Here is an 11,067-nt window from a genome sequence, read left to right on the forward strand (position 1 = left end):
AGCTTAGGAGCCAGGAGGACCTCGCCCAAATGGCGAGTCATCGCCGGACTGTCCAGAGACCGGCGATGACCTTGCCGGTTCGGCGAGCCCTCGCCGCCCAGCGGGCCAGACCGGGTGAGCCGGCTCGGGCCGATGCATGTGGGGTCCAGTGTGGCCCATTCATCCAGAGTTGCATGATTTTAACCATTTTTAAACCCTCTTTCCTTCACAAACCCACCCTCCAAGCTTTCCTTTTCTTGAAATTTCTCTCAAAACCCCATAAAAATCTCTCTCCAAACCCTTTCTTCTTCCATTTTCATGCATCCCCATTTTACCCATCTCAAAACCCATCTCCATTACTGTTTTTCTCTCTTTTCTTTCCATTTGAGCACTCAAATCCTTCCTTTGAGTCTCAAATTTGTGGAAGCCTCACCATTCTTTCCATTTTCCTCTTTTCTCTCAATTTCCATGGCCCTATTTGAGCTTGTTACGGCCATCTTTTCCATCTCCACCATTCTCTCTTTCATGGGGAAGAAGAGAGCACCCATTGATGAAGCCGGGCTTAGCCGCCCAACCCGTGCACGGAGGCCGAGAGGTGTCGCCGCGAGCACGACCGCCACTCAAGAGTTCCAAACAAAGCGGGACCTCGATTCTCAAGCTCTTGTTAGAAGAACCTTGTTGGTGGAGCTATCTCATGGAGTTTATGAAGGCCGTAGGGTCCTTTTTGAAGCTCATGTAGATCTGCGGCTATTTGGCAAATTTCTCTTATTGGAGCGCCTGGAAGGGGTCGGTTGGTATCCCCTATTTGAGGGCGAATACAGCGCCAATGTGGGTACTGTCCGAGCTTTTTATGCCCACATTCGGGAACCTTCGCTGGAGCCTTTGTAGTTCAAGATCCCTTGCGGAAGAGATAGGGAGGCCACGATCAACGTCGCTTTGATATCCCGACTTCTGAATGTGCCGCTTGACAAGGTTCATGCTAGTGAGAAGAATCTAAGTAGTGCCCATGAGAGGGATCGCCGCACGTGGTTCCTGTGTGGTCGTCTAGTCGAATGACAGCCTAATAGAAGCCCTTTAGCAACCAGCATGACAAACGACTTCCGCTTGCTTCATCACATGTGCACATTCAATGTTTATCCAAGGTGGAGCAACCGCAGCGAGTGTATGCTCTTGATGGTCGATTTCCTGTATCAAGTGGGGTAAGGAGAGAAGCTATGTGTGACAACGTACATCTTGCGTCAGATTGTCCTTATCGCTCGTTCGAATAGGAGGACCAAGTCGCTCCCATTTGGCCAACTCATCTGTAAGCTTGCACATGAGTTTGGCTACAGGCTTGGGGCGAAAAAGCCGGTACCTGTTCGTTACATTAATGAGACGACCCTTAATCAGATGGACATTGGGCCTTGTCGACGACAAGCCTCACTTAAAGAAAGTGAGGATGAGACCGAGAGCGACGAGAAAGAGAGTAATGGCGAAGGTGGAGCAGAGATAGAAGAAGAAGGAGAGCAGGACGAGGAAGAAGTGGAGGCCCAGGACATGAGTGAGAGTTCTCCTCCTGCGGCACCAGAGCAGGGCACAGATCAGGCTGCCAGAGATGCCCGTATAGCTCAGCTTGAGGAGGGTCAGGCTATCTTACGCCAGGATATTATGGATCTTCGAGGCCTCGTGAAGCATAAGTTCAAGAAGATGTCTCGAACTCTGAAGTCTATCCTGTGTTGTCTGCAGAATAAGGGTGCCCCTCCTTCATCTCCAGATTCTGACGAGTAGTTGCAGATGTAGTCGTCCTCTACTCTGTTTGTTGTTTGTTATTATGTGTAGCCGTTATAGGCGTAGTAGTTTGGAAGTTGTTTGTTGTTTGAAGCTTTAAATATTTTAGCTCGCATGCTTTCTCTGTCGCGATCCATGTAATGCTGCACTTCTTGTATTGCAAAAATTTTGTTAAATGAAATGCATGTTGTTTTTTCTTGAGTTGTGATGTAAATGCTGTGTGGGTGGATTATGTGGATGTTGAATCTCATAGGTTTCATCCTCTGTTGAATGTAAGGCATGCCTCCTAAGGGTTCGAAGACTTCGGCCCGTCTCTCTTTGGGCGAGTCGCTTGCCGGGGTTTCCCCCTAGGCGATAGCCAGACGGATCCACAGTTGGGCCCGTCTCATTTTGGTGCTAGGCCGGACTCTCAGCCAGCTACTGGGCCGACTCCTGTAATACCACCCATGGCTACACCAGTCATGCCTTCGGTTCCTGAGCCGAACCGTGCATTTGTGTCGACGCCTTATGCATCTTCGTCCACTCCGCCTACTGATAGGTTTGAGCAGATGATGCTGTTGATGTAGCAGTAGCAGATCCAACAGCAGCAGCAGCAGCAGCAGCAGTAGCAGTTTTTGTCTTCCATGGCTGGCATCCTTGCTCAGTCGATGGGGGCGACTCCACCTGCTTCACCTATGCACCCATCTGGGAACGCTAGTGCTAGCGGTACATTTGAGTGATTCCAGCGCTTACGACCTCCCACATTTGCGGGTTCTCATAAACTCGAGGAGGCCGAGTACTGGATTGATCGCATCTCTAAGATGCTGAGGTCGCTTCACTGTGCTGAGGCTGAGCAGGTCGAGCTTGCCTCCTTCATGTTTGAGAAGGAGGCCAATTTATGATGGGACAGTGTTCTCCGCACAGTTGTAGAGGGTTTTGAGTGGACGTGGCAGGCGTTTGAGGCACACTTTCACGAGAAGTATTTCCCGGTCACTTACCGACACGAGAAGGAGAGTGAGTTCCTTCACCTCCGTTAGGGAGGGATGTCGGTGACAGAGTATGAGAACTGGTTTACTAAGTTGGGTCATTATGCTCCTTTGCTTCTGGGGGATCAGCCGATGCGTATGCGACATTTTTCGGAGGGGTTGAGGCCTGAGATTCGATCGAAGATGTGCTATGCTAGCATATCTTCTTATGCTGAGTTGGTGAGCATGTCCTTGCGAGCTGAGCAGGACGGGGACAGGTTGTCCCGTATGCGAGCACTTATAGTTCCCAGACTGCGACCTGACTTTTCGAGTACACCATTTCTCGACAAGAGGCCCCGGGCAGATTCTCCTTCGAGGCGTGCAGCGCCGCCCGCTTAGCCAATGCGTTCCAACTTACGTTGTTCGTACTGTGGAAAGATTGGGCATTCGGATCGTAATTGCTTTATGCGAATGCGGGACAGTGAATTTACTCCACCGCAGAGGATCAGCCGTCTGATGCCTTAGGTCATATCACCTCCACCCCTTCGTTCAGCGCCAGCTCACCCATCCTTCAGACCTTCTGTGCCTCGCTTCAGGCCACCTCAGCGGCCCATGGTTCCTCCGCCGAATCGTCCACATCAGGCTTGAGTTCACGCGCTTACAACTGAAGCGCCTAGGGTTGACTTGGCACTGAGATCTATTGAGGTTACAACTCACATTCAAGGTATTCCCGTTTCCTTGTTGGTGGATATAGGGTCCACTACCTCTATTATATCGTATGCGGCAGTTAAGCGCCTGAGTTTGGGCACTGTTACTATGAAGGGAGTGACGCTCACTACCGCTACAGGGACCTCCTCTGATATTACCAAGATTTGTATGGATTGTTTGATTGATCTAGGGAATAGATCGATTCTTGCTGACCTATTTATTGCACCTCTATACCATTACGATGTCATTTTGGGTATGGATTGGCTCACGAGGATGCGAGCAGAAATTGATTGTGAAGCTAGGCTGGTGACAGTCCATGGACTTGAGGGCGAGACATTTACCTTCCCTATTCAAGTCAGTTACCCTTTCCGTTTTGGTTGTTATATTTCTCTGTTGGAGAGTATTGCTAGTTCGGTGTTTGAAAGCACGCCAGTAGTTCGGGATTTTGAAGATGTATTCGAGTCGATTCTTGGATTACCCCCTCGGTGCGAGATTGATTTTACTATCGATCTCATGCCGGGTGCGACACCTATTTCATTGCCCACCTATCGTATGCCTCCGAGTGAAATGGAGGAATTGAGGAAGCAGATAGATGGCTTGTTGAAGTTGGGTTTTATTCGACCTAGTGTGTCCCTTTAGGAAGCACCTGTTTTGTTTGTCAAGAAAAAGGATGGTTCCTTGCGATTATGTATAGATTATCGCAGGTTAAATCAGGTGACTGTGAAGAACAAGTATCCCTTGCCCAGGATCGATGATCTATTTGATCAGTTGAAGGGGGCACGGTACTTTTCGAAGGTTGATCTGCAGTCAGGGTATCATTAGTTGCGCGTCAAGAATGAGGACGTGCAGAAGACCGCATTCAGGACTAGTTTCGGCCATTATGAGTTCCTTGTGATATCGTTCGGTCTTACGAATGCACCGGCTGTGTTCATGGATCTGATGAACAAGGTGTTTTGGCCATTTTTGTTCCGATTCGTCATTGTCTTTATCGATGACATTTTGATATACTCTGCGAGTCGGGAAGAGCACGAGGAGCACTTAAGAGCGGTCTTGAATACTCTCAGGAAGAATCAGCTTTTTGCACAGTTCAAGAAATGTGATTTCTGTAAAGAGGAAATCAAGTTCCTAAGACATGTGGTGTCCAAGGAAGGGATAGCTATCGATCTCGCTAAGGTAGCTGCAATTCAGGACTGGAAGCAGCCTGGTTCGGTTACTGAGGTGAGAAGCTTTCTGGGTCTAGCAGACTATTATCGACGCTTCATATGAGACTTCTCGAAGATAGCCAGACCGTTGTCTCAGTTGACACGGAAAGACTTGAAGTTTGCTTGGAATGAAAAGGCGGAAATAGCTTTTCAGGAGCTGAAGGACAAGTTGATGTTCGCCCCTGTACTAGTATTGCCAGAGCAAGGGGTTAAGTATACGATATATACTGACGCCTCTTGCATTGGTCTGGATTGTGTCCTTATGCAGAAGGACAGGGTGATTGCATACGCCTCGAGACAGTTGAGGAAACACGAAGAGAATTACCCTACACACGACCTGGAGTTAGCAGCTGTCATTTTCGCATTAAAGCTCTGGAGACATTATCTCTACGGAGAGGAGTTCGATCTCTTTTGCGACCACAAGAGCCTTAAGTATATCTTCACGCAGCGTGACTTGAATATGAGGCAACGCCGATAGATGGAAACATTAAAGGACTTTAAGTTTGATGTCTCTTACTATCCGGGCATGGCAAACCTTGTGGCAGACGCGTTGAGTAGCAAGAAGGCTATAGAGTTTGTGGCTTCGCTAATGATAGCAGAATGAGACATGATGGCGGTGGAAGAGCCATATGAGGTTATCGCACACATTCGAGTACAGCCCCTCATTGACGAGAGGATCATTGTACCTCAGGCAGATGATGAGCTATTGGCGAAGATGAGGGAGCGAGTTAGTACAGATGAGGACTTCGAGTGGAGTGTTGGTTCAGATGGGGGCCTACGATATCGTGGCCGGCTATGTGTCCCAGACATTCCTGACTTGAGATGGGAGGTTCTCGAGTCAACCCATAATTCTAAGCTTGCAATGCATCCCGGTAGCACAAAGATGTATCAAGATATGAGGAGATCCTATTGGTGGGACAACATGAAGGTTCACATTGCTGAGTTTGTATCTCGTTGTCTCACGTGCCAATAGGTCAAGGCAGAGCATCGCCAACCTCCTGGACTGCTTCAGCCCATACCCATAGCTGAATGGAAGTGGGACTTCATCTCTATGGATTTTATTTCAGGGTTACCGAGAATGAGGAAGGGACATGACTCTATTTGGGTGGTCGTCAACTGATTGACGAAGTCGGCTCATTTCTTACCGATCAGAGTCACAAACTTTGCAGACGAGTTGGCTAGGTTGTACATCAAGAAGATTGTACGTCTGCACGGAGTTCCCTTGGAGATTGTGTCTGACAGAGACACGCGATTTACATATATCTTCTGGACTCGTATCCAAGAAGCGATGGGTGTGAAATTGAAGTTCAACACCGCGTTTCATTCGCAGACAGACGGGCAGACGGAATGTGTGAATCAGGTTCTGGAAGACATGTTGCGAGCTTGTGTTTTGGATTTCAAGGACAGTTGGGATGACTGTCTCCCTTATACAGAGTTCGCCTATAATAACAGCTTTCAGGCAAGTATCGGCATGGCTCCCTACGAGGCATTGTATGGTCGCCCATGTAGAGCACCGCATTACTGGGCAGAAGTTGACGAGCATAGTTTGGTTGGCCCAGAGTTGGTACAGGCGACTTTAGAGAAAGTTGACATTATTCGACGTCGACTTCTGACAGCCTAGAGGAGGCAAAAGAGTTACACTGATACGAGGTGGCAACCGCTTGAGTTTGAGGTTGGAGACCATGTATTTCTTAAGGTTTTCCCTATGAAGGGAGTCCTGCGGTTTGGTAAGAAGGGGAAGCTCACGCCGAGATTTATTGGTCCATTTCAAATATTAGATCGAGTGAGAGCAGTAGCATACCTCCTGGCTTTACCTACACCACTTGCGGGCGTGCATAATGTATTTCATGTTTCTATGCTGAATAAGTACGTTCCTGATTCTTCACATATTATCAGTTGGGAGCAGGTGCAGTTGAGTGAGGATGCCACATATGTACTATGACCGATACGTATCTTAAACAGGAAGGAGCAGGTATTGCGTGGCAAGGTCATCCCTCTTGTGAAAGTACTTTGGACGCATCATAGTGAAAAAGAGGCTACTTGGGAGACTGAAGCTGAGGTCAGAAAGAGCTACCCTCAGATCCTTGAGGAGTATGAGAAGGTACGAATTTCGAGGACGAAATTTTTCTTTAAGGGGGGTAGATTGTAATGACCCGAAAATTTTTATGCAAAGACTCGAGTACTATCTCAAATTCCTTAGAAGTTAAATGTGGGTTAATTAGCGCTAAACTTGATTGCTTGTGAAATTAGTACCAATCACTTTAAATTTGATCTGCAGGACTCAAAACCTGTAGAATCGTTAGCGCTATGTTACCTTGAAATCTTGGATTCAACTCTAAATCCAGTTGCTCTCGGGAGTACTTAAAAACTTTGTATCGGACCTGGACTGCCCGTCGAAAATCCGATAGCGATGATCTTAGATACTTATGATCACCTTGTTGGGCTTGACCATCACCTCAAAAATCAAGTCCAGATGATGTCCTGGGTCGATTTGCTTGAGTCCGGAGTAAAGAGTGTGAGAAAGCTGAGAAATTAAATACAAATTTATGAAATCTAAGTAATGTCGTTTGCGCACCGATTCTAAGCTTTCTGACCGTTGGATTCTGACCCAATTTCACCCTCGGATCAGGAAAGATGGCCCAGGCATGTCATAGTGCTTGTGGACCTGATCGAGTTTCGGTGACCGTTGAATTGAGATTGGTCCGCCACGGCTGATCTGTAAATCCGATCGGTGCAAAAACTCAGCCTGACCTAGATCCATGGTCAGTGAGCTTAAGTCCGACCGCACGTGGATAAGGGACCACCAGAAGTGCTCCGTTGGACCAATATAGACCTGATTTGGTTATAACCTAAGTATACCTTGGCCCTAGGGCTATTTTCATCAATGTTAGGCCTATATAAAGACCTTAAAGCCCTCACTCTCAATTCCATACGAATTTTCTAACCCTAGCTAAAAGAGAGAGAGGAAAAGAGAGAGAAAGTGAGAGAGAAGTTGGTGAATCATCTTGAGATTCTTCCCTGTTATTCTACGTCTCTAAACTATCACTTCTGAATCGTTATTCCGGCGATTCTAAATTCATTCTTGGGTAACTCAATCAAACCCTAGTCTGTTTTAGAGCTTAGAATAGCCTAAGTGTTGATGTAGTTCATTTTTATTCATGCCTTAGGTTTTCTAGTCGCCGTTGACGAAGACTTATTGTCTGAATCAGATCTGTACGCATTTTCTGGTTTAAGGTGTAGACTATATTCGTATAGGTTATGGTTTTCAAGGCTTTCAATGTTGGTTAATGGTTTATTATTATTGTGGGTGCAATTTCACATGCCAAATGCGATGTTTATATTGCGTTCCTGATATATATGAGATATATTGAGATTTGTGTATTCCTTGTATATGTAGAAAGTATCGTATACGTATAAAATATGAACATGTGTTTGCCATGATTAATTGTCGTGTATTTGTGCTAGTTGTATGTGTGTCAACTCCTTGGCAAAAGGAATTGTCTAAATGTGTGTTAGCACTAACATATGTCATGTATGTTGAAATATATAGTTTAAGTGTTTGTAGAAATGTCTGAATGATCTAGCGTGTAATATATTATTCTATTTACGGACGTTGAGAAGAGATTCTCAACTATCTTATTGGTGTGTATGATTTCCTACATGCAATTTACATTCTTTGTTGTTTAAATTTAAGCATTACTTATGTGTAAATTCATGTTAAGTTGATATTCTTCAAATGCTCACATACTGTATGATTAGAATTGTTGTTCCATTACTGTTTTAAATTATTAACATGAATATCTGTTATAATTGAAGGTGTTTGGACTATGAAATAGTTCAGGAAATCGATAACGAGCTTGAATTTGTGCCTGAGGTTGTTTTCGCCAATTAGGACGTGTTTGACGAACCCGAGTCGTATTAGGGTTGTCGGCAGTGGTTTGGCTACACGGAGTGTTTGCGCACTCTATGTTGTTCAACTCAACGTGCGCTCGTGCTAGTCGAGTTCGTTAAGTAACCCGATTGTCCCGGTGGATGTGCACCATGTATGGACGCTATTGTTTGAATCTAAGGTACCAAACTTACCAATGCAATCCCGTTAACCATTGTACCTTAATCCGCTAAGACTCATGAGCCGGGCATGGTGGTATGGGACACTGTGGACGAGCTATCGGCCTACGCTAGGGTGACGAACCTCCCCGTAGTGACCAGTGAGCACACTAGACTCGTGAGTCGATTATGGTGGTATGGGACACTATATTCGTGCTGTCGGCCTACATTGATTGGTGACGAGCCCTTTATAATGACCTCGAGCATACCTTGATACTGCATTGAGGCGACGAGCCTTAAGGTAGTAACTAAGGTATGATAGACATGCATTGATTGGTGACGAGCCCTTTGCAGCGACCTAGAACCATATGATCGTATGAGATTGTCTAGGACTGACGACCCTAGAATGGATCACTGTTTGGAAATTGATATGAGGAAGGTACCTTAGCTTCCCAATCCTGTTGTATGAAAAGGACTAATAACAACCTAGTAATCATGTTCATGCACCGCATTGCATGTGCGTTGGCGTCGTTGGCACTGCGGGAGGTTGTCATGTGTACCGTAAGATGAAGACGCTGAGGAAGTGCGGGCGAGAGCATGCATCATTTCTACATATACCCTTGCATTAACAAGAGTAATTAGGACGTGTTTGATTGTATTACCTTATCATTACTGCTTGATTGATTTAATAACATGTTAACTTTTACTGTATAGTTCCACTGAGTTGATCACTCACTCCCACATTCTGGGACGGTGTTTCAACACCAACTAGACTCTGTCTTAGATGCAGATGATGACGCGACCCCTGAGGCTGAGCAGGAGTATGAGGATGACGAGGACGTGTTTTCTTTTATGCAGTTCTCAGGTGGGTTCATGTGAGCCGTGTCCTGATCTACGGGGATTCTGGATTTTCTTTGTAATAAATGATTTCATTTTTATACTTATATTTTGAAAACAACACTTGTAATTATGACCTGGTAGAGTATACATATTACAGGGACTTGCACATATACACGTATATTTCTCTAAGTCTTCCACTTGCGACTTTCACTTATCCCTGAATTATGTTGCAGTTTAGCTTAATCTATTCCATGTTTTATACACTCATACAGACAACATACATCCATCATTACATATGTTGCATAAGTGATGTTTTGAAACTCGGGAGCTGAGTTATGCTCGGCCCCCAAATTTCAGGGCGTTACATCTCTTTATGCCACCTCATATATTGTCTTCTTACTCATAAACAATCTCTACTACCTTTGGTTTTAATGAGAAATAACGCAAGACCTTGTGCAGGATCTTCTTACCCCTAACATTTACTCATTTGTATTTAGACTCTTTGCATTTTGGACATGCATCATTATTCTCATTCTCCTTCCAGAAAAGTATACAGTTATTCTTATTTGCATGTATGGACACATATTTGAGTCTCAAGTCCCGTAAGACCTTCTTAATTTCATAATAGGACTTTGGTAATGTCTCCCCTTCGGGAAGTATATCCTTAATGAACTCAAGCATCATGTTGAATGATTTATTGCTCTAGCCATTTATTATCTTCATACGTAGCAACTTTATCAAGTATGACAACTTCGAATACTTCTGGTAACTTGGATATACTTCACGTTCATCATCTCTCAACAAGGATGTAAATTTATCTATTTCCCCTTCCCCTATTGTCACATATACAGTATGGGTGTATTTTGATTCTCCCACCCAATTATCCATCAATGTTCCCGTGTACAAGTCTTCTATGATGTCCTGTATGGCATTAGAATACGTATTTTCATCTCCCACAATACTATCATTATCATCCTCAATCATTGGCAACGTTGTTAAATGCGACCGCATATTCGCATATGCGAATTCCCATATGCCATCATCACATATGCCACATGCACTTCTTTTATAGTTTTGTAGTACAAGCAGTGTTTGAAGTATCAGTATCGCCACAAGTTTCAGTGGCCAAGGATATAAAAACAATATTGATATCGTCGATAATATTGCTGATAATCGGAAATGCGGGAAAACGTGGGAAAAATGTTGGAATTTTCAGTGAAACTTCAAGAGATGTTAAATGTACATATTTAAATATTTAGAAATAAAAAATGGCAAAAAAATGCACACATAACAAGTTTCCATTTAATCGGGCCTTAAAAGTATGTGTTGTTGTAAGAAATCAGTCCAGCTATCCCATCTAACCTATTTTACCATCTAAGCATCCATCAATATTGCAAAATATCAACAACACATGCATGCTATTTCATAAAAAAAAAAATAAAAAATCATCAACAAACGGAAAGGAAATGAAAGATTGTGGTCTCAATATCATGCATGTTGCGATGTCGATAATATCAAAATATTATCAATATTATTAATGAGAAATTGAACACTAATACAATCATGTGCCCATGAAAAAA

This window comes from Magnolia sinica, chromosome 9, assembly GCF_029962835.1.
Source record: "Magnolia sinica isolate HGM2019 chromosome 9, MsV1, whole genome shotgun sequence".
NCBI classification, from domain to species: Eukaryota; Viridiplantae; Streptophyta; class Magnoliopsida; order Magnoliales; family Magnoliaceae; genus Magnolia; species Magnolia sinica.